Genomic DNA, 23,558 nt, shown 5'->3' with positions numbered 1-23,558 from the left:
CTCTTTCACCAAAATTCCTTATTGAACAGTTCACAAAGAGAAAAAAAGATAAAAAGTGGGGAAAATAAACAATCTAACTTATATTCTTTAACAATTGTACTGTGAAATATAAATATTTTATATGCCTTTTAATATTTAGGAGTAGGATTTTATCTAGGGCTTATAAACATTGGAATTTGTGGATCTTGGCACTGGAGAGATAGTACAGTGGGTAGGGCATGTGCCTCACATTTCTGGCAACCCATATGGTCCTCTGAGCTTTTCAGGAGTGCTTCCTGAGTACAAAGTCAGGAGTAACCCCTGAGTATAGTCAGGTGTGGCCAAAACAACAACAACAACAAAAAAAAATAGAAAAGAAAAAAAAGAATTTATGGGTCTTAAGTTTTAGGTATTTATTTTTGAATACATTTCTTCATAAAGCATAGCCTGTAAAATGCATAATCTCTTTTATATAGTGGAGAAGCTTTAACTTTTTGACTAAAAGTAATTTAGTTTTTTAGATTTAAATCACCTATTTTGGATGATGCCTATCTTAGGATGGATGCTAAGTGTTCATATTTCATTCTGTTAAGATTTGTTTGGATTTATGGGGGGTGGTTAGAGCTTAATGATCTGTGGTTAGTGGTGGGAGGTGGGGAATTAGGGTTCCTTTGGCTTTCCTATTGAACCTTGCTGCCTGTTCTTTTTGCAAGTTTGATTTTCCCTGCTGGAGATTATGGTCCCAATTGTTTTTACTGGTCTGGCAATTGCTCCATGCTGAATCTATTTATCATCATCATAGTCTTCTGCTATTTCCTTGATACTTTTAATAAGTGTAACCTCTGTTCCCCATCAAGATAAATGGAGTTTGTTGAACTTTTGCATGAATGCAGCAAGTTGTGAGAAAGCCAAGCATACTTACTGTCTTCTGTCATGGAACCATTATTTCTCAGTCAAGTATAGTCATAGTGTTTCTGTATTAGCTGGTGGTGGCTGTATATTAGAGTGTTCTGACTCTCTCCCCTTAATATATCAACTCACTATATATGATACTATTTATCTTGATGTTATCTAAATATTTCTATTAGGCTTCATTTTTGTGTTTCATCTTAAGAGGGTGAAGTATGAATGCTGATGATTTATTTCCCAATTTTATTTCCTTTTTTTTTTTAGGACTTTCAATGAAAAGAACAGAATTTATCATCCATTTTTGCTTTCTAAATACTTCCAATACAGTCTGAAATACGTTGTCTTACCTACTTGCTTTTGGCTACAATGACTGACAGGAAGAAAGAAACAAACCAGTTTGATTAAATGCGGGCAAATGAGGTAGTTGCAATGATGTAATACATTGTTTAACAAGTATGAAGGTATAGCTAAAAATGATAGAATGAATTAAATTAAACGAATTAAGTTAAATATTGATTTGGATGGCATATCAGGTACCTTTTGTGACATTTTTTTGTGAAAAAGAGAAATTTAAATTTCAAAGAGATTGTGAGGGCAGAAATGCATATTGAGTAATCATTCTATGTAACTTGGAGAATATATTTTAAGAGAGCAGCATTGAAGCTCACTTGAGGCATTGCAAGCATAAATATTACCAGAATTTGAGGGTATTAGGTAAAGGAAGTCACATAGGTGGCTGAGAAAAGGACACAGCTTCTGTTTTCCAGGTCAAGGTGAGTGGAGTAAATTTGTTTTTATGATTCCTTTCTGGGCTCTGTCAACATTGCATCTAGACAACCCCTGCTGGTTCAGCCAGAGTTGTTATGATCTCTCTACAAATGACTTATTTGTACCTCAGATATTCAATACCTTTTGCCTCGTAATAGTAGGTTAAATGAATTGAAGCACAGGAGAGAAGTCAAGGTGACCATTTCCTATGTTCATTATATTGTTCATTAAAGAATCCTATAAATGGCTAATATTGTTATAGCCTAGTTATTGTAAGCAATTGCTGCAGTTCAGAAGAGCCTGGGGTGGGAGACTGTATATTTCTCTTCTCTCATATCCTGATATGCCTACTTACACATTTAATTCAGGTATGGCAAATGATAAGGGCATACAAAGTGTTCCATGGCGGAAGCAATTTCACTAGAAGAAAGCAGATTTCTTATTTACGAAGCTCTTTGGCTTCTGTGAAAATCCTTTCTTTAGATATTAGCTATGGCAAAGGAGTTAGAATTTAATGTTCAGGAATGAAAGAGTGCAGTTGCTTGCAGAAAAGAAGCAGGTTAATTAAAGATTCAACATTTTCACCCCTGAGCACAGGATAATGTTAGCTAACCAAGAAGCAAATTTCATAGACTTGGCTTAATGGTTTGATGATGAGCCATCCTGGGGTTTTAGTAGTTATGAGATGACAGAAGAGGGGAAATAAAGTTAGCTGGAATGGGAGAAAATGAAGATTGACTAGCAGTGGAAGACATTTTAACTCTTTCCCTTTTTAGAATGATTGCACACATTTGCAATGTCATATTAAAATGTATTTGTATTTGTATTTGTATTCTATAGATATAAATATGTAATACAAAAAGATTGTCACACATTTACATAATCCGTTGGAAATTGCAATGTCATATTAAAATGTATTTGTATTTGTATTTGTATTCTATAGATATAAATATGTAATACAAAAAGATTGTCACACATTTACATAATCCTGTAAGGATAGGAAATGAATTAAAAATCACAGAGAATAATAAGAATAGTAATAATATTAATAATATAATAACAATAATAGTACAACAGTAGGCCTAGACACAAACATCTCTCTAACACACATAGATCATACATGTGTGTGCATATGTGTCCAGCACTGTTTTCTTTACTAATTTGTCAACAGTTTTGCTTATGACTTTTCACTTGTTAATATTCCACTTCTGTATTAATAAAGATACGTTCATATTACTGGTACTTTATCTCACTGAAGGGTAAGGAGGGTTAATGGAATCTTACATTCATAGTGCAGAACCACATCTCATTTCCCATGCCAGCATATAAAAATCTACAGACTACTAGAGTGCTTAGGCAGACTGGCTACATATCTCTTGCTCTAGTGCTCTCATACTTTACCCCTGACATTTTACACTGATACTGCAGCTCCTCTCCTTTGCTTGTAACTCTTTTTGATTTCTAAGAATTGGACTTTGAAATTGAGACTAGGTGTACTCTATTAGATGGAGTTGACAGATTTCCCTTAGATTGAGACCAGACAATATAGGAGCAAGCCTGTGAGCATGCAGTAAAGAGAGTAAAAGAAAAAGAATGGGCTGCAACATATGACAGTAATGCATTGGAATACAAGGTGCAGATGTAACATAGGACCTGGGAGAAATATTGTACAAAATAACACATATCACTAGTGAGAAACCAGAATTCATGTGATTAGCATCAGTAAGAAATAAGAAAAATCAGTAAGAAATAAGAAAAATGACCTTTTAAAAGAAGTGGCCTGAGATTTCCTATTGTTTCAATGTGAGTTACCTGCAGTTTCTATATTCTTTTTTTTTTTTCCTGATCTAGAAGGTCCAGGGTTAGCTGTTTGCAGTGGGTATCCTCCCTTGCCAGCTGAAAGGAGATACTGGCATACTTCAGTTATCAGACTTTGTGGGAAAGAGCTACATAAATTTCAAGGGGACTTAAAGTAATTCAGTTCAGCAAAATACCATAATGATCGATCACCTCACAAAACTGTAGCTTAGCTGCTAATAGTTTATCTCTTAACAGCTGCCATTTGAATTGCACGTGAGCCCTGAAGCAAATAGATTTTTCTTGTATATTTGAAATCTTCAGCAGAGTTTCAGAGTTCCAGAGGAAAATACTGCATTGCAGCTCTTCTGTTTCTGTAGCAAATCTCCTTTGGCACACTGTTTGCAGATGAGGGAATGTGGCAAAGACAGTCTGTTTTCAGCTCAACTCAGCAGATCCCTGGGCTCTGGAATGTAATGAGGAAAGCATTCTCAGTTGGCTTGAGGGCAAAGGAGACTGGGGAGAATAGGAGAGATACTCAGGTACTAATTAAATCATGTTCAATTATCTTCATTAAAAAAATTATTGGGTGTTTCTCAGACAATACATTTTCTTAAAATAGCTGGGCACTTTTTGGCATTCAGGGGAATTTATGACACAGCTTTTAGATGCCTGATATTTTCTGGCCATTACAACTGACCCTGTTTAACCACAGCAGATGGGCCTTCAGTGCTGTGGCTATTAGCAGACTGAATGGAGAAAGCCACAATGTGCGCTGAGCAGAATTTGGTGAATATTTTCAAGATAATGATGTTCATGCATTCACATACATACACACTTGATTTTCCATATTTTTTTATCACATTCAAGATGCTAGAAATAGAAATAAGATACAAATCATTAACTCCCATTGTTGCTTCCCTATTTTCACCAAATGGCAATTATTATGTGTGTCTAAAACTATCTTTCTTATTTTTTGGGGGGGGGGTCACACCCAGCAGTGCTCAGGGGTTACTCCTAGCTCTATGCTCAGAAATCACTCCTGGCAGTCTCTGGGGACCATATGGGATGCCGGGATTCGAACCACCATCCTTTTGCACGCAAGGCAAACTGCCCTACCTCCACGCTATCTCTCCGGCCTAAAACTTTCTTAAACATCATACATTGTTCTGTAGAGCCCTGGAATGCCTCAGTTGTTCTAGTCTGACTGGTGCTGTTTTATGTCATCTTTCTTTACATAGTTTTGCTGAATGAGATATTAATCAAGGAATGGAACACACAGAAGACCATTTTTATGTTGTTAAAATGACTCGCTTTAGGTAGTCTCCATTTTGCAGATTTTGATTTGGCAAGTGAATGCCATAAGTGTTAAAGATTTGTGAATTCACCCTGCAGTGCTTAATTTTGACATTTCCTGTCCATTATTAATATAAAGGCAAGCTATTTTGGTTCGGAGACTATAGAACTCAAATAACAACTTCTAGGAGTCTAAAATGCAGAAAATACAAGTCAAAAGTTTATCTAAGCTGGGTTATTTGTATTTTGAATTCCTTCATGAAAACCTCTACTTTGTCTTTGTGCAGTGACAATTTTATAGAATTTTATAGAATGAATCTACCAACGGTTTGCTGTCTCTTTCTCCTCCCACTTTTCCGTGAACAGTGTTATCAGATGCCATTATTAGAGTGTGCTTTACTTGATGCAGTTATGATAGCCTCTTCCTGAAATATATCTATCTAAAATTTTGTTTTAGCAGCCTAGTGCATTTCCGTTTGATGCTATAAAGAGAATTTCAAAAAGTAATAGACAGTATGAGACCAATGTGTTTTTTAAAGGAAAACAAAACAACATGTGACTTCTAAAAATTATGTCTTGAGTTTAACAGAGATGCCTTGACTATTACTCCAAAAGCAGGTTTGTCTGGGGAAAAAAAAAGTTTTGCAGCTGAGAGCAGTTTAAAAGAAGCTTTTGGTGAGCTTTTGTTCTTGCCTGTTTAACAGCTTTAGGTTTAGAGAAGCCTATGTGAGTTCACCTTTTGCATTTGAGTCCAAAAACTGAATCCATTAAAGATCTCTCCTGAGCCTGCAGTGAATTTCAGTGCTCCTTGGAGAATGCTCCAGGCTGACTTAACTGGTTTGAAATCACATGGCCCCAGGCTGTACTGTCTTTATTTGGAGGAGGAAAGGAGCTAGGGAATTAGTTCAAAAGCTGCAACCATTTCCCCCCTTTGTCTCTAATGTCTGTTATTCAGCCTTGGTTCCCTACCATTCGCTATATTTTAAGAAAAAATTCAGAGGACCTACTTTACAGCAGCTAAAATTAACATTATCCCGTTACTTTTTCTATTATTATTATTTTTTATATTTGCATCTGTGTCATTCATGTGTATGTGATGTGGGCTTTGGAAATGTGGAGGATGAAAAACATATTGCAGGTCTTTTCTGCAGCTTCAGGCAGAATTTTTATTTTATTTTAGTTGTGTATGTGAAAGAACAGGTTGAAAGAGGAAGACACTGGGGTAGGGAGTGAAAGGAGAAATAGAGGAAAAAGAATGAGCCAAAGAGCACACAGAAAACACAGGGAGGCAGTACTTGCCTCTTAAAACCAGTTGCACAATGGCACGTTTCTGAGGTTTGGAAATATTATTTAGTATAATGCCCCTGGTTTCCTAAAAAAAAAAAGAAGCTATAGACTCCCAAATTAAGTTATAAATATGTAGATAGTACCATGGAATATACTGTAGTTTTTTAAAATGCTATATCTGATTTTCTTTTCTTTTCTTTATTTTGTTTTTGGGCCACACCTGGCGATGCTCAGGAGTTACTCCTGGCTGTCTGCTCAGAAATAGCTTCTGGCAGGCATGGGGGACCATATGGGACACTGGGATTCGAACCAACCACCTTTGGTCCTGGATCCGCTGCTTGCAAGGCAAACACCGCTGAGCTATCTCTCTGGGCCCTGAAATTTCTTTTTATGAGAGACAGAATTAAATTGTCAGCTAAATTGTCAGATAGCTACAAGAACATATAGAAAGAGGTGAAATGGGAAATAATTCCTATTGTAGGTACCAGTAAAGTATGAAATTATTGTCCAGGAGGAGGTGGCTGCAGAAAAAGGTTGTCTTGACTATGTATAGTTACAGAACACAACACAAACACTGGTTACCAGTTCTGATACTGTACCATCATAATGGGTATAATTTTGATTAAATTCTTAGCTCTCCAAACTCAGCATTTTAATTTATAATAATAATAGTGAGACTTATTTTCTAGATTTTTATAAAAGAATTAATGAAGTCATAAATTTAAAACACTTGGCACAGAGACTGAGACAGGGTATATATCCAATGAATGTTGCATAATAATTGGATTATTATTATTCTTCAGTGACAGGATGTGACAAAGACTGGTTAATTTTCTCTAATCCCATTTCCCTGCCTTAGGAGCAGATAGTTACCACATGTCTCAACTTCTATTGTTTTAGGTGAAACCATTTATCTATTATATGGGAAGTGGTTTATAGGTGTAAGCCAACACACCTCTCCCAGGTCTGGCCCATAAAATCTCATGCAATGCCTAAATATTCACTCACTTTCTTCTACTGGATACAAAGAAAGCAGAAAACCCTAAAGCACTAAGGTATAATAGAGTGACAAGTCTGAATGAGAATGAGATCTCTGAATTATTTCATGTAGATGAACATCTCTTCTTTATCTCTTTCAATGACTGGTCTCAAGCTAGAAATTAATTTGATGGTATGAAGCCACTGAGATTGCTGAGTCAATGTTTTCAGACTAGTTAGCGATCGATATTTTAAGACACAGAACCTCATAAATAATAAATCTGTGATACTATTCTGGAAATCCACATACCACCAACCCAAGATAAAAATGATCAGATCCCTTTTTATTTTTTTATGACTCTGGCATATTTTTCTTTATACAGTGAATAAAGTGTATAAATAAATATAATTATAGTATATATAAGTAATATATAAAATTATAATATATAAATATAAATATAAACTTTTAAATAAAGTCCCACCTCTAAACTTCTCTCAATGTTGAAGCGGGCATTTTACCTGTTAAAATAAATATTGGCATAATAATTTCAAACAAAAGAAGGGAAAGTACAGGAAAATGAAAAAAGGAAGAAATATATAGGAAGCTAAGTTAGCATAAGGAAGGCTTGGTACTTGAAGGCTATTCTCCTTGGCCCTTAGGATTTGATGCATATGGAATGAAATTCAGAGCTCTAAAAGTTCCAAAAGTTTTAAAGGAGGAGCAAAAAACAAAAACAAAACAAAACAAAACAAAAAAAAACCAACCTAATTCTTTAAATAGAGCTTGAACATGTGAAGAATGAGAAAAAGGTATTGGGAAAGGAACACTCTTTTTCTTCTATCTTCATTGCACCTGAGCTCTAGTCAGGCATTTGAGCAAGACACTGAGGATTCTCAGTCCAGCACTCTTAGGCCATTTATGTAACTCAAGAGTTTTTCAGATTCCGAAGTGCCTGATTTCTATAGTCTTGCCAGCAGGACTCAAGCCCTTCACAGACTTTAATGGGCATTTTAAGCTCCTTAATTTATTTTGAACCATCGCAATTGTTTTCAAAGCTCTTCGTTTTGTTCAGACATTACTCCACCACTTAAAATTTGCTTTAGGTTGAAGGCCAAAGAAATGATATTTGTAAACTTGAGTCTAATAGTTTGAGGAAGTGAACCTGAACTGTGCTGTGGGAGAACATGTGCCTGTGACTACTATTGCTACTTGATCTAGTTAGCTGGATTTGAAGCTGTATTCGTTGCCAACTAAATAATACTTTTTTAAATATAATTTTTATTTTAATCATAGTGATTTACATATCACTGACAATAATATTTTAGGTACATATTAACGTAAAGTCAGTGGAATTCCCATCACCGAATTGTCCTCCCTCTACCTCCGTTCCCATCCTACCTCCCATATCCTCCTCCCTCACCCCTGGGGCTGCTAGAATAAGTGGTCCTCTCTGTGCCTAGTTTACTACTTAGTGATCTTATACCTGCTTGGTCTTGGTACCTCCCTTATTTCCCCCTCTAATTGGGAGGCAGGACTAGATAGTTCAAGTTATGTGGTTTTGTTTGAAGAAGAGAAAAGTAATAAACTGGGGGGAAAATGAAATACGCCAAAAATGGGCGGAGTCCTTCTGGAGGCTCTCATCCTAGGTTTGAGAGACAAAGGGGAAAAAGAAGGTGAAACACCACAACTACAAAAAGAAGTGTCAACTGAAATATCCAGTGAGCACTTCAACAATAAAGATATGCACCACATAAAAGCCATAGTCTTGAGATTAAAATACATGGCAGAGCACATAAAGGAAGAAAAGAAAAAAATAAAATAAATAAATAAATATAAATGGAGACAACAACTTCAATAACCACACCAGAACAAAGAAATTGACAAAAACTAGATAAATAAATTGAAAAATTGTTTTGTGCTTTTTGCCTTTTTTTTTTCTTTTTCCTCCCTCCTGCACAGGCACAGTAAATATTGGGGTCATTCGAAAAGGAATTCCCTTGGCCTTAGAGATACAGGGTTTCTCCACCATTGAAGTATATTGTCATGGGATTAACTATAGACTCCTTTCAGGTTCATTTACTCTTCCCTTGGTGATTTTGTGGTGTATGGAAGACTTCTGCTCTGTCCTGGGTGATAAAATCAGACTTCTGTATCTAGAGATCTTGGTATCTGCACAAACTAAATAATACTTTTGACAAGAACCGGGTGCTGATGAAAGGGATATGCATGGTATTCTTTCATTAACAATAGTGCAAACTACAGTGTGAAAGAAAGGAAGGAAGAAAGAAAGAAAGGAAGAAAGAAAGAAAGACAGAAAGACAGACAGAAAGACAGACAGACAGAAAGAAAGAAAGACAGAAAGAAAGAAAGAAAGAAAGAAAGAAAGAAAGAAAGAAAGAAAGAAAGAAAAAAAGAAAGAAAGAAAGAAAGAAAGAAAGAAAGAAAGAAAGAAAGAGAAAGAAAAAAGCATACATGCTCACAAAAGGGGGCTGGAGCAATAGCATAGTGGTAGGGTGTTTGCCTTGCATGTGGCTGACCCAGGGTGAACCTGGGTTCAATCCCCAGCATTCCATATGGTCCCCTGAGCCTGCAAGGAGCAATTTCTGAGCACAGAGACAGGAGTAACCCCTGAGCACAGCCTGGTGTGGCCCCCAAACAAACAAACAAACAAACAAACAAACAAAAAACAAATAAGAGGGAAAATTAAGAAAGAGGGGGAGACAGAGTGAAAATGAGGGAGAGAGGGACTGGGTTAAAGGAAAGGAGGAAAATTGGGGACAATCGTGGTGAGAAATGTGTACTGGTGAAGGGGTGTATGTTGTATGATTGCAAATCAATCATGAACAATTTTGTAACTATGGTGTTTAAATAAAGTAATAAAAATACAAAAAGTGCTAAACAAGACTTCTAAATCCAAGTTAATGAGACCTTGAAATTGCAAATTAGACGCAAACACGTTCAATTCTTTTTTGTTGTTGTTGTTAATTCTGTTTTGTTTTTTGGGCCATACCCAGCATTGCTCAGGAATTACTTTGCTTATACACACATGAATCACTCCTGGTGGTCTCTGGAGAATATATGGGATGCAGAGGATCAAACCCTAGTCCATCATAGGCAAGAAAAGCATCCTATTCTCTGTGTTATGCATTGCTCTTCCCTATACCATTCAGTCATAGAGAAACATTTTACTCTTTTAACTGAGTGTGCTGAGCTTTGTAAATTAGGGCTAATTTTACTCAGGAAACTCTCATATTTGAATTTTCAAATGCCCTTAATGTTCTTGACTGTTTCTTCTTGTTATTTCTTTATTCATCTATCCATTTATTTTCTCAGTGACTATTGTGTTTTTACTACTTTCTCGACATGAAGAATATTGTGTTTACTGTTATAAACTGGCAAATTCTCTTGACAACCTTCAAGTATCTGTTTTCTTCTAACCTTTAAATTCATTTATTAGCCCCTTTCATGTTCAACCTCTGTAAGAAGGTGTCAAATCTCAGGTTAACACTTTTCCTTACTGTTCCCACAATTACCTTGCCATTTATGTATACTACGTACTGTTTCATTAATTAGTACTTACTAAAGATGAAGCTGGTGATGGTAGGAACATTGGAAAAGTAGCAGACAATAGAACAGCTTATAAAATTTGAGATGGATCTCAAGGAATCTGAAGATAACTAAAAATATAGTTCCAGGAAACCTCATAAATTGCAAAAGGTCTAACAGATTATTCCACACATTTTCTTCAGAAAACCAGAAATCTTCTACAATTTATTTTATTAGGATCCAACCTTAAGCTTTACAGAGGAACACATTTATGAATTATTCTATTATTCTTTTTTTTTGGGGGGGCACACCATTGGTGCTCAGAGTTACTCCTGGCTCTGTGCTCAGAAATTGGTGATGGCAAGCTCGGGGGACCATATGGGATGTCAGGAATTGAACCACCTTCCGTGCTGGATCAACTGCATGCAAGGCAAACGCTCTACTGCTGTGCTAACTCTCTGGCCCCTATTATTAACTCTTTCTAGATATTTTCACAGCTGACTACATTTTAACTACTTTAACACATTGCTTCTTATTTTATCTTTTTATGGTAACAGGATGAACAGAGTTTCTTTTTTGTTTGCTTTTGTTTTGGGGTTACACCCAGCAATGATTAGGGATGACTCCTGAGTCTTTGCTCAGGAAGTACTCCTGGTAGTGCTTGTCAGACCATATGAGATACTGGGGATTGAACCTGGGTTGGTTGTGTGTAAGTAACTGCTGTACTATATCTCTAGCCCTGCACAGTTTCTTTTTCTTTTTTAAAGTACTTTATCTAAAGACCATCTTGATCTCAATGCATTTGTTTCTAGGTAAATGAGGGTGAAATTATTAAAAAAAAAAAAGAAAAGAAGAAGAATTAGAGTACAACAAGAAATTTTGTGAAAATTACGCATCTCGAAATAAGGTCATTAATCATTGTTAGAAGGTTTATTGAGCTCTTGTTAGTTGACGTTTCTGTTATTTTTTTTCCTGAACATTAGGTGGCTTCAAATATAAGTTGGTATCCAAATTGTATGCTCCTACTGCATATAGTTTTAAAAGATTTAAAATTGTTGTGTGATTGTATATGTGGTCATGCAGTATGAGTTCCAAACAATGTGGCTGATACTGTGGCTTTTGTGAAGCATGTTTTTGGTTACTAGGCCATCCCCAAGTATGAGAAGAAAGGGATGTGATGGGAGGGAGCCTGCTCTCAGTCCAAAATTATCCTGGTGATGCTAAATACCATGCATATCTAACATTTTGTTCAGTTTGGTGTGTCTGCAGAGAGCCATAGATTAGTGGTGAAGATGGGTCATTGGTGAAATGGCAATTGTGGGTGATGGGTGCAGCTGGTGTGGCATCAGTAAGCTGTGAACTTGGCCCTCCACTCATCTCACACTGTCAGCTTTCAGCTGCATGGCTATTGTGCCTATAATTTTTCTTTTTTTTTTTTTTTCGGAGCCATGACTTCACAGAAGTCTACTACTCTTTATTATAAATATTCTGTTAGGAAACTTTACATAGTGGGCTTTTTCAGTGCTCTCAAAAATTAGTTACTTTTTTTGTTAAATTTATTTAAACACCTTAATTACATACATGATTGTGTTTGGGTTTAAGTCATGTAAAGAACACCACCCATCACCAGTGCAACATTCCCATCACCAATGTCCCAAGTCTCCCTCCTCCCCACCCGACCCCCGCCTGTACTCTAGACAGGCTCTCCATTTTCCTCATACATTCTCGTTATTAGGACAGTTCAAAATGTAGTTATTTCCCTAACTAAACTCATCACTATTTGTGGTGAGCTTCCTGGGGTGAGCTGGAACTTCCAGCTCTTTTCTCTTTTGTGTCTGAAAATTATTATTACAAGGGTGTCTTTCATTTTTCTTAAAATGAGTGAGACCATTCTATGTTTTTCTCTCTCTCTCTGACTTATTTCAGTCAGCATAATAGATTCCATGTACATCCATGTATAGGAAAATTTCATGACTTCATCTCTCCTGACAGCTGCATAATATTTCATTGTGTATATGTACCACAGTTTCTTTAGCCATTCGTCTGTTGAAGGGCATCTTGGTTGTTTCCAGAGTCTTGCTATGGTAAATAGTGCTGCAATGAATATAGGTGTAAGGAAGGGGTTTTTGTATTGTACTTTTGTGTTCCTAGGGTATATTCCTAGGAGTGGTATAGCTGGATCGTATGGGAGCTCGATTTCCAGTTTTTGGAGGAATCTCCATATCGCTTTCCATAAAGGTTGAACTAGACGGCATTCCCACCAGCAGTGGATAAGAGTTCCTTTCTCTCCACATCCCCGCCCACACTGTTTATTCTCATTCTTTGTGATGTGTGCTATTCTCTGGGGTGTGAGGTGGTATCTCATCATTGTTTTGATTTGCATCTCCCTGATGATTAGTGATGTGGAACATTTTTTCATGTGTCTTTTGGCCATGTGTATTTCTTCTTTGTCAAAGTGTCTGTTCATTTCTTCTCCCCATTTTTTGATGGGGTTAGATGTTTTTTTCTTGTAAAGTTCTGTCAGTGCCTTGTATATTTTGGAGATTAGCCCCTTATCTGATGGGTATTGGGTGAATAGTTTCTCCCACTCAGTGGGTGGCTCTTGTATCCTGGGCACTATTTCCTTTGAGGTGCAGAAGCTTCTCAGCTTAATATATTCCCATCTGTTAATCTCTGCTTTCACTTGCTTGGAGAGTGCAGTTTCCTCCTTGAAGATGCCTGTAATGTCCTGGAGTGTTTTGCCTATGTGCTGTTCTATATATCTTATGGTTTTGGGGCTGATATCGAGGTCTTTAATCCATTTGGATTTTACCTTCGTACATGATGTTAGCTGGGGGTCTAAGTTCAATTTTTTGCAAGTGGCTATCCAATTGTGCCAACACCACTTGTTGAAGAGGCTTTCCCTGCTCCATTTAGGATTTCCTGCTCCTTTATCAAAAATTAGGTGGTTGTATGTCTGGGGAACATTTTCTGAGTATTCAAGCCTATTCCACTGATCTGAGGACCTGTTCTTTTTCCAATACCATGCTGTTTTGATAACTGTTGCTTTGTAGTACAGTTTAAAGTTGGGGAAAGTAATTCCTCCCATATTCTTTTTCCCAATGATTGCTTTTGCTATTCGAGGGTGTTTATTGTTCCAAATGAATTTCAAAAGTGTCTGATCCACTTCTTTGAAGAATGTCATGGGTATCTTTAGAGGGATGGCATTAAATCTGTATAATGCCTTGGGGAGTATTGCCATTTTGATGATGTGAATCCTGCCAATCCATGAGCAGGGTATGCGTTTCCATTTCCGTGTGTCCTCTCTTATTTCTTGGAGCAGAGTTTTATAGTTTTCCTTGTATAGGTCCTTCACATATTTAGTCAAGTTGATTCCAAGATATTTGAGTTTGTGTGGCACTATTGTGAATGGGGTTGTTTTCTTAATGTCCATTTCATCCTTATTACTATTGGTGTATAGAAAGGCCATTGATTTTTGTGTGTTAATTTTGTAGCCTGCCACCTTGCTATATGAGTCTATTGTTTCTAGAAGCTTTTTGATAGAGTCTTTAGGGTTTTCTAAGTAGAGTATCATGTCATCTGCAAACAGTGAGAGCTTGACTTCTTCCTTTCCTATCTGGATTCCCTTGATATCCTTTTCTTGCCTAAACGCTATAGCAAGTACTTCCAGTGCTATGTTGAATAGGAGTGGTGAGAGAGGACAGCCTTGTCTTGTGCCAGAATTTAGAGGGAAGGCTTTTAGTTTTTCTCCATTGAGGATAATATTTGCCACTGGCTTGTGGTAGATGGCCTTCACTATATTGAGAAAGGTTCCCTCCATTCCCATCTTGCTGAGAGTTTTGATCAAGAATGGGTGTTGGACCTTATCAAATGCTTTCTCTGCATCTATTGATATGATCATGTGGTTTTTATTTTTCTTGTGATTGATGTTGTGTATTATGTTGATAGATTTACGGATGTTAAACCAGCCTGGCATTCCTGGGATGAAACCTACTTGATCGTAGTGGATGATCTTTTTAACGAGGCATTGAATCCTATTTGCCAGGATTTTGTTGAGGATCTTTGCATCTGCATTCATCAGCGATATTGGTCTGTAATTTTCTTTTTTGGTAGCATCTCTGTCTGGTTTAGGTATCAAGGTGATGTTGGCTTCATAAAAGCTATTTGGAAGTTTTTCTGCTTGTTCAATTTCATGAAAGAGTCTTGCCAAGATTGGCAGTAGTTCCTCTTGGAAAGTTTGATAGAATTCATTAGTGAATCCATCTGGACCTGGGCTTTTGTTTTTCGGCAGACATTTGATTACTGTTTTAATTTCATCAATGGTGATGGGGGTGTTAAATATGCTACATCCTCTTCCTTCAACTGTGGAAGATTATAAGAGTCCAAGAATTTATCCATTTCTTCCAGGTTCTCATTTTTAGTGGCGTAGAGTTTTTCAAAGTAGTTTCTGATTACCCTTTGAATCTCTGTCATATCAGTAGTGATCTCTCCTTTTTCATTCCTGATACGAGTTATCAAGTTTCTCTCTCTCTCTTTCTTTGTTAGGTTTGCCAGTGGTCTATCAATCTTGTTTATTTTTTCAAAGAACCAACTTCTGCTTTCGTTGATCTTTCGGATTGTTTTTTGAGTTTCCACTTCGTTGATTTCTGCTCTCAGCTTTGTTATTTCCTTCTGTCTTCCTATTCTTGGGTCCTTTTGTTGAGTATTTTCTAGTTCTATTAGCTGTGTTATTAAGCTACTCAGGTAAGCTCCTTCTTCCTTCCTGGATGTGTGCTTGCAAAGCTATAAATTTTCCTCTCAGTACTGCTTTTGCTGTGTCCCATAAGTTCTGATAGTTTGTGTCTTGATTGTCATTTGTTTCCAGGAACCTTTTGATTTCCTCCTTGATTTCATCTCGGACCCACTGGTTATTGAGCATGAGGCTGTTTAACTTCCAGGTGTTAAAGTATTTCTTCTGAGTCCCTTTGGAGTTCACAAATAATTTCAGAGCCTTGTGGTCAGCGACGGTAGTCTGTAAAATTTCTATCCTCTTGATCTTATGGAGGTATGTTTTATGTGCCAGCATGTAGTCTATCCTGGAGAATGTCCCATGTACATTGGAGAAGAATGTGTATCCAGGTTTCTGGGGATGGAGTGTCCTATATATATCTACTAGGCCTCTTTCTTCCATTTCTCTCCTCAGGTCTAGTATATTCTTGTTGGGTTTCAGTCTGGTTGACCTATCCAGTGTTGACAAAGCCGTGTTAAGGTCCCCCACAATTATTGTGTTGTTGTTGATATTATTTTTCAGATTTGTCAACAGTTGTATTAAATATTTTGCTGGCCCCTCATTCGGTGCATATATGTTTAGGAGAGTGAATCCTTCCTGCTCTACGTACCCCTTGATTAATATAAAATGTCCATCTTTGTCCCTTACAACCTTCCTGAGTATAAAGTTTGCATTATCTGATATTCATATGGCCACTCCAGCTTTTTTATGGGTGTGTTTGCTTGGATAATTTTTCTCCAGCCTTTTATTTTGAGTCTATGTTTGTTCTGACTATTCAGGTGCGTTTCTTGTAGGCAGCAGAAGGTTGGATTGAATTTTTTGATCCATTTAGCCACTCTGTGTCTCTTAACTGGTGCATTTACTCCATTGATATTGAGAGAAAGAATTGTCCTGGGATTTAACGCCATCTTTATTTCGAAATTTGGTGTGCCTTATGGGTAGTCTTGTCTTAGATTAGGTCTTTCAGTTTTTCTCTTAAGACTGGTTTGTGTCTGTGAAGTTTCTGAGCTGTTTTTTGTCTGTGAAACCATGTATTCTTCCGTCAAACCGGAAAGTGAGTTTTGCTGGGTATAGTATTCTTGGTGAAGCATTTATTTCATTCAGTCTTGTCACAATATCCCACCACTGCTTTCTGGCATTGAGTGTTTCTGGTGACAGGTCTGCTGTAAATCTCAGGGAAGCTTGCTTTAACGTGATTTCCCCTTTTGATCTTGCTGTTTTCAGAATTCTGTCTCTATCTGTGGGATTTGTCATTGTGACTAGGATGTGTCTTGGGGTGGTTTTTCTGGGGTCTCTTTTGGTTGGTACTCTTCGGGCATGCAGGATTTGATCACATATATTCTTTAGCTCTGGAAGTTTCTCTTTAATGATGTTCTTGACCGTTGATTCTTCCTGGAAATTTTCTTCCTGGGTCTCTGGGACTCCAATGATTCTTAAGTTGTTTCTGTTGATCTTATCATAGACTTCTATTTTCATCTGTTCCCATTCTTTGACTAATTTTTCCATTGTCTGCTCATTTGCTTTAAGTTTTTTGTCCAATCTCTCCTGCTGTATGGAATTGTTATGTATCTCATCTTCCACAGCACCAAGTCTATTCTCAGCTTCTGATACCCTGTCCCAGAGCTTATCCATTTTGTCATTCACTTCGTTTACTGACTTTTTCAGTCCTGTTAGTTGACATGTTATTTCTGTTTGGAGTTTTGTGATTTCTGTCTTCATATTTTCTTGGTTCTTATTAGTGTTCTGTTCAACTCGATCCATGGTTTCTTGGAGTCCGTTGAGCATCTTCCATATTGCTAGTCTAAAGTCCTTATCTGAGAGGTTGATTAGTTGGTTGGTCATTATCTGGTCCTCAGAATTGTCATCTTCATTCTCTATGTCTGATGCTGGCCTGCGTTGTTTCCCCATTGTCACACTTGTATTGTGGGTTTTTCTACGTGTTGTGGTGGTATTCATTGTCTATATGATGCAGGCAGCACACTCCTCTGGCTCCTCCCTTTCTGGATGGGCTGACTTGCCTCTAAGGGAGGGGAGTCCTCCGTGGATGAAGCCTCACACTGGGTCAAATCTTAGGCCCGAGCATGCAACAGAGAAGACAGTCTGGAGAGAAATGTTTGCTTCTGTGATATAGCACCGTTCTTAGTGTAATTTTTCCTTCTTGTTGCAATGGTGTTCTTTCCTTAGAAAGAGTGCACAGCCGCTCTGCTTCGCTACGTGGCCGTGCTCCGCTGGAGCCTCTTTTTGCCCCACTCGCAAGAGTTTCACACAAGAGGACAGTAGACAGACATATACAGGTCAAACTCACAGTTTTTCACAGTTGGGCCCCACTGGGCCGGTGTACTTTCGCGGATTTTCCCCACCTGGTGTCACACACAGGGATCCGGCTTTTGCAAAGTCTTGCCGGTTTTCATGCTCTGTAGTCCCTCCCCTTGCCTATCATTTTTCACAGCTTGGTTTATATCTCTTTGGAAAATAGATTGAGTTTACAGAGCTGGCCAGATAGACTAAGTGACAGCATTTTTAAATTAATTTTATTAATGTAGACTTGTTATTTCTAAGTATCTCAAACTATCTTAATAAAGTTAGCTATAAAAATAGAAGAGTATAAAATTTTAATGTGGGATCCCAGAACCTACAGGAATGATTGTTATGATTCTAAATCAGATACTCAAAAATTTGAATATTTCATCTGTATACATGCTCTCTGTTTCTCTCTCTCTTTCTCTCTCTCTCCCCCTTTCTCTCCTTATTTTCCATAATTACCACATCATATTGTAAAGCCTATGATTACATCAAATTTCATTCTTGAAAATTCTACAATTTTTGTTCTGCTATATAGAAATGTGACTGGTTCAGCTATAGCAATAGGGATAAAAAGGAAAAAGAAAAAACTTTCGATAAAATCATAGATTAGGCAATTCTGTGTATTCTACAACTACTATAAAGATTTACATATAGAAATAATTAAAAATATCACTCCTAAATTTTATCATTGAACAATAGTTTTTCCTATTTCTTCAATCTTTTCTAAGATAAATCAGTAAAGTTTTTCATCATGTTTTCTTTACTCTTTGAAAGTTTATAATAAAAATGTGACTTCTAAGAACTTATTGCAGCAGATATATTTGTTCAATATAGAGTTAAGGTCACCTCCTCAGAAGTTTCTGGGCTCCTTGGAGATCTCTTTCTTTAAAATTTACCACTTCACCTGACATGGAAGTTTCCATTATTGGTAGGAGTTATGATCCCAAAGAGATTTTTCTGTATAGAGACTTCAAGATGAAAGACTTAACAATGATATTGGCCAAGGACAATATGAATCTAAAGCAAAATGAAATCCTATTAATAACATATCTGGAAAATTTTGCCTGAGAACACTGGGCTATTACTTATACCAAGCTTTTAGAGACATATTGTCTCCTTTAGTAGTTAAAATTCATGAGCTCCAAAATGGTAAATGCATACAGAAAGTATTTTTCTTTATATATTTTTAAATTAATATGTAGGAGAACTAAAATAGTACTTTATGAACTACTTTCTATTTTGTAATTGGTTTATTTCCTAAAACAATAAAATAATCTTCACCACTGCATTATTTAACTTAATCCAATAAATTATTTATTATGAATCAACAAATGACATGTAGAAAAGATATTATACTAAGTATTAGTTTTGTAAGTGTGAACTTGTCTTTTAAATTTCAGGAGCTTATTATTTAAGAATTACATAAAAGTACACATATACAAATAGTAATCAGCATATCTCAGATTTTCCTAGGGTTGCTACAAAATCAGGAAGCTCAAAAAACAAAAAAAAAAAAAACAAAAAAAACAAACAAAAACCAAAGCACAATATGAAGGCATGATGAGCTCTTACACACATATATATATATAGTAGGTTTTGGGCCTTACTCAGCAGCACTCAGAAGTTATTCCTGACTTTGTACTTAGGGATATTTTTGGCAGGATTAGGGAACAATATCAATGCTAACAATGTAACCTGGGTGGACCCTGTGCAAGGCAAGTACCCTACACATTGTACCATCTTTCAGGTCCTTCATATTTTGGGTTAAATAGTCTTGCTCTTGAATGCAGCCTCTATGTTATTTATTTTTTATTTTAATTAAAAAAGACTTATTACTTTAGTTAAATATCATTGTTTACTAATACAGTTGTTTCTGGCATACCATGTTAAACACCAATCCCACCTATGTAACATTCCCTCCGCCATTGTCCCCTGTTTCCCAAATCTGCCCCATTGGAAGGCACAAAAATCATTTACTTTATATTGCTTGTTTACAACTAAGTGGTAACAAAATCACCAAAAAAGCCCCCACAAACTTCAGCAAAAGGAAACTCAAGAAAATTGTTATATTTCACAGTGGGGTTATTAAATCATTGTCTAAATGTTTTCTAAACTGTTTCTTGCTAGTTGATCATTCTGTGCTATTGGTTTCTTTTATTGACATGCTCTACTTTGACATCAAATTTTGTGCATTCCTATTGGTGTGTCAGTGTTGAAAAATTTGTGGGTATCACCTGCCACTCACTCCAGGAACTCCAGGATCTGTGACTGACATGGTGGCAGCTGTGGGCTATGCCTGTGGCTTCCAGGACTTCTGGAAGCATAGAAGGACTAGGGTAGGCTGCCAACCTTCACTCCAAGAAGACCCCAGAACTCTTAACCCAAATACCTCATACCTAGAGTTTTGGTCAGTAGGTGTCTCTGACAGACAGTGGTAAAGCTGTCAAGTTGGGCCATTGTCAATAGCATGATTGTGAGTTATGGGTGCAGCTGCTGAGTCTTCATCAGGGCAGAGATTTGGCCCACCCTTGTTCCTATCCTACTTTAAGTTTAATATCCTCTTTATTATACAGTTAAAATATTAATCCCCTAAGCCCTATCAGAGAGGGTTCAATCATGATTTAGGTCAATCACATGTAATTAAAATACACATTTCCAAAAATGTAATCCTATGACTAACAAGAAAAGAGGGTAAGAGTATACATTTTAAAGAAGAAATTTTTGGAGAATAAGAAGAAAAGCAGTGACATGGAAGTCTGGAATTTCTCTTTGTTTTTTTTTTTGAATTTTTGAATTTCTCTTTAGTTTTTTTGGGAGATGACTGGAGGTTACTTTTCCAGGAAAATCCTCTGATGGGCAGTATAAAATCTGGAGAAAACTATGGTGTTGAGCCCATGTGTGTGGAGCCATCTCAAATTGAGTCTATTTGACTCCTGTTTATATTGTTTTCATAGGGGTATTTTTGGTATCACCTTTTAGTTTGGGACTGGTGTCTCAGAGCAGCTAGTCTTTTATCTATCCTTGTCTATTAACATCTGATTATCAATACATTTATAAACAAATGACTGCATTAACCTGTGCCATAAGTCACTATATTTCAATTATATCCTATTCATGATCCATTGGGTCATTATAATATCAATAAATATAAAAGTCTTACTCTCTTCTGTGGATTAAAAGAAAAATGTTCCACCAACAGGGTTCTTTTGAAAATTAATATCATAAGAGTTTATGAAACACTCAACCTCACTATTTAATTTTTCATTCTTCATTCTAAGACATTTATTTATTTTGGCTGGAAACCACACACTGTGATGTTCAGAGGTCTCTCTGAGTAGTGATGAGAGAACTCTTTGGTGTTGGGAATAAAAAAACTAGAGCTAAACATACAAAACATGTGCTCCACCCTTTAGTTATCAGTCAAAATGTAATGTAATATGTGTTGCAATTGAAGATTTAATATGAATAGTCTAATTTTTTAATTTTTATTTAGGGGCCATGATTTCTAATAAAGTCTAAAGCATAGAGTATTCCAACTATATACCATCCACTAGTGTCAGCATACCTTACCAACATCTCGTATTCACTCAAACACTCATCCCCAGTCCCTTAATAAATGCATAAAAATTTGAAAGTCTTCTATCTTGTGTTAGATGCCTACAATGGTACTGATGCTTATTACTTATACACCGTTCTCCTTGACTAGAGCTATTTCTCAAAAATGAATATTTGAAAGTGTAAAGAAATAACTTTGGTCAGAATAGAGCAAATATCTTCAGGAAGACGGTCTAAGGACAATTACTAAAGTCTGAAGCAAGAGTTTTGGAACAGAGAATTCAGGAGTGGAAAAAACAAATACCAAAAAAAAAAAAAAAAAGAAAGAAAGAAAGAAAAAGAAAAAGTGAAGAAAAGAAAAATAAGAGCTATGTAAAGGTCCAGGAATAAGATTTGTCAAGTGGATAGCTTTGTGATAAAACAAACAAACAAACAAACAAAAAAAACCCAGCAGGGTTTTTATTTTTTTATTTTTTTACTTTCTAGATATAGTAGAAAAGGAAAGGACAGGAAAAAGAAGCATAACTCTAGCTTTCAGTAACCAAAGAAATAGGCAGGAAGTAGAATAACAAATTATCTTCTGGACAAATTTGAGGTAGCCTTAGGGCATTTAAGTAAATATTTTAAATAATTTATTGTATCTTGAAGAGGAAAGGTAAGGAGAAAAGCCTAATCTAGAATAAAGACTTTAATGTAAATTTATTAACTGATTAATTAATCATTTGCTATGCCCAGATTCCAATCTTAAAGGCTGCAATGAGTAGCATTGATACAGATGAAAAACACTGGAAAACAGTGATCAGTATAATACAGATGCACAACTTACTTTTTCTTGTTTACTAGAAAACCTCTTGCCCAGTCTATTGTCTTCTAGAACAAAAATAACTGACATCAGAATCTATAATAGACAGGAATACCAAGTAGTCAAAAGTAATGGAGGATATTGGGAAAAGCTTTCAAAGGACTAGAATGCATGATGTACTGGACTCTGCATTCAAATTCCAGCACTGTACAATCCCCAGAGCACTAGTTTATAACTTTAGTGGTACTGAGCACTGTTGTTTATGTACAGTGACCTCTGCATGGAACACTGAACTCTCAGGTCTACAAGGTCAAGCCAGACACTGTTAGATTGCCCCACAAGTACCTTGAACACTGCTTAGGAGGCAACTTTCCTCAAAAATTTAGTCCAGTTGAGTCCAATTCATCTCAGAAACCGAAAATAAATTTTCTGCTGCTAAATGTCAGAGTTAGTATTACATGAGCAAATTGCTAAAAATTGCGGTTTAAAATTTATTGTTAAAAGACTAAGACATTTCATTAAAAATTCCAGGAAATCAGAATCTTCGGGTAATTTGTGAGTCACAAGGAAGGAATACTTCATCTACTAGTCAAAGGTTGGCCATCTAATAATGAAATGCAATCTCTGTAGTTTCTCCGCTGAGATATGAGATATGAGAGCATATCCACTTCCTTGCCAAGTGTTAGTTATTTGACCTTGTAAAGTTTTTTCACCCCTTTTTCTTCCAATTCCTTGCTCTGGCATGAATTAACTCAATTTAAATATTTACTCTTTTTTATTTCATTAAAAACCATTCTGCACAACATCATTTTTTTTTTTTTTGGCTACACCCGTTTTATGCTCAGGGGTTACTCCTGGCTAAGAGCTCAGAAATTGCCCCTTGCTTGGGGGGACCATATAGGACGCCGGGGGATCGAACCGCACTCCTTCCTTGGCTAGTGCTTGCAAAGCAGACACCTTACCTCTAGCGCCACCTCACTGGCCCCACAACATCATCTTTATCTTTTTCAAGAGGAAAGGATTTAATGGTTCAGACTTAACCTGTCTTTCCCATTGTCTCCAACAATCAATGACAATATGAAAAACCAGAATTTTTTTAGAGCACACCTTGCATCCCTTTTATTCACATGTGTTTTTTTCCTCTCTTCTTATTTATCCTCTGATTTTTCTCTCAAGTTCAACAACCAGATTAATATTCATGAACATCACACTAGTTGGAAATCTGTAAAGGCGCCACTTGCCATAATCCAACTCTGGGAGAAGAGTGTGAAACAGGGTCATTTGGTGAATTAATAAAACAAGACAAGCCCTAGTGGGTCAGGGGGCTTCCAGCCTCTTGGACTGAGAGAGTACCAACTGACCTTCCCCTGCAATCTTTCTTGTTGGGGCTCAATCCAAACGCGGTGGTGGTGGGGGGCTAGAGAGAGGGGTGAGTAGATTTAACAGACTCAAGCACCTATCTCATGCTAATTAAGCCTAGGTGGATCTTTTACCTCTCAAAAGGGTTGGTGAAGAGAAAAAAAAAGAAAAAAAATGCCTTTGGGGGTAAAAACTAGGTGTGAGTTCTG

This window comes from Suncus etruscus, chromosome 10 (genome assembly GCF_024139225.1).
Source record: "Suncus etruscus isolate mSunEtr1 chromosome 10, mSunEtr1.pri.cur, whole genome shotgun sequence".
NCBI lineage: Eukaryota > Metazoa > Chordata > Mammalia > Eulipotyphla > Soricidae > Suncus > Suncus etruscus.
The sequence above is the reverse complement of the archived record's forward strand: the minus strand, read 5'-3'. Positions refer to the sequence as shown.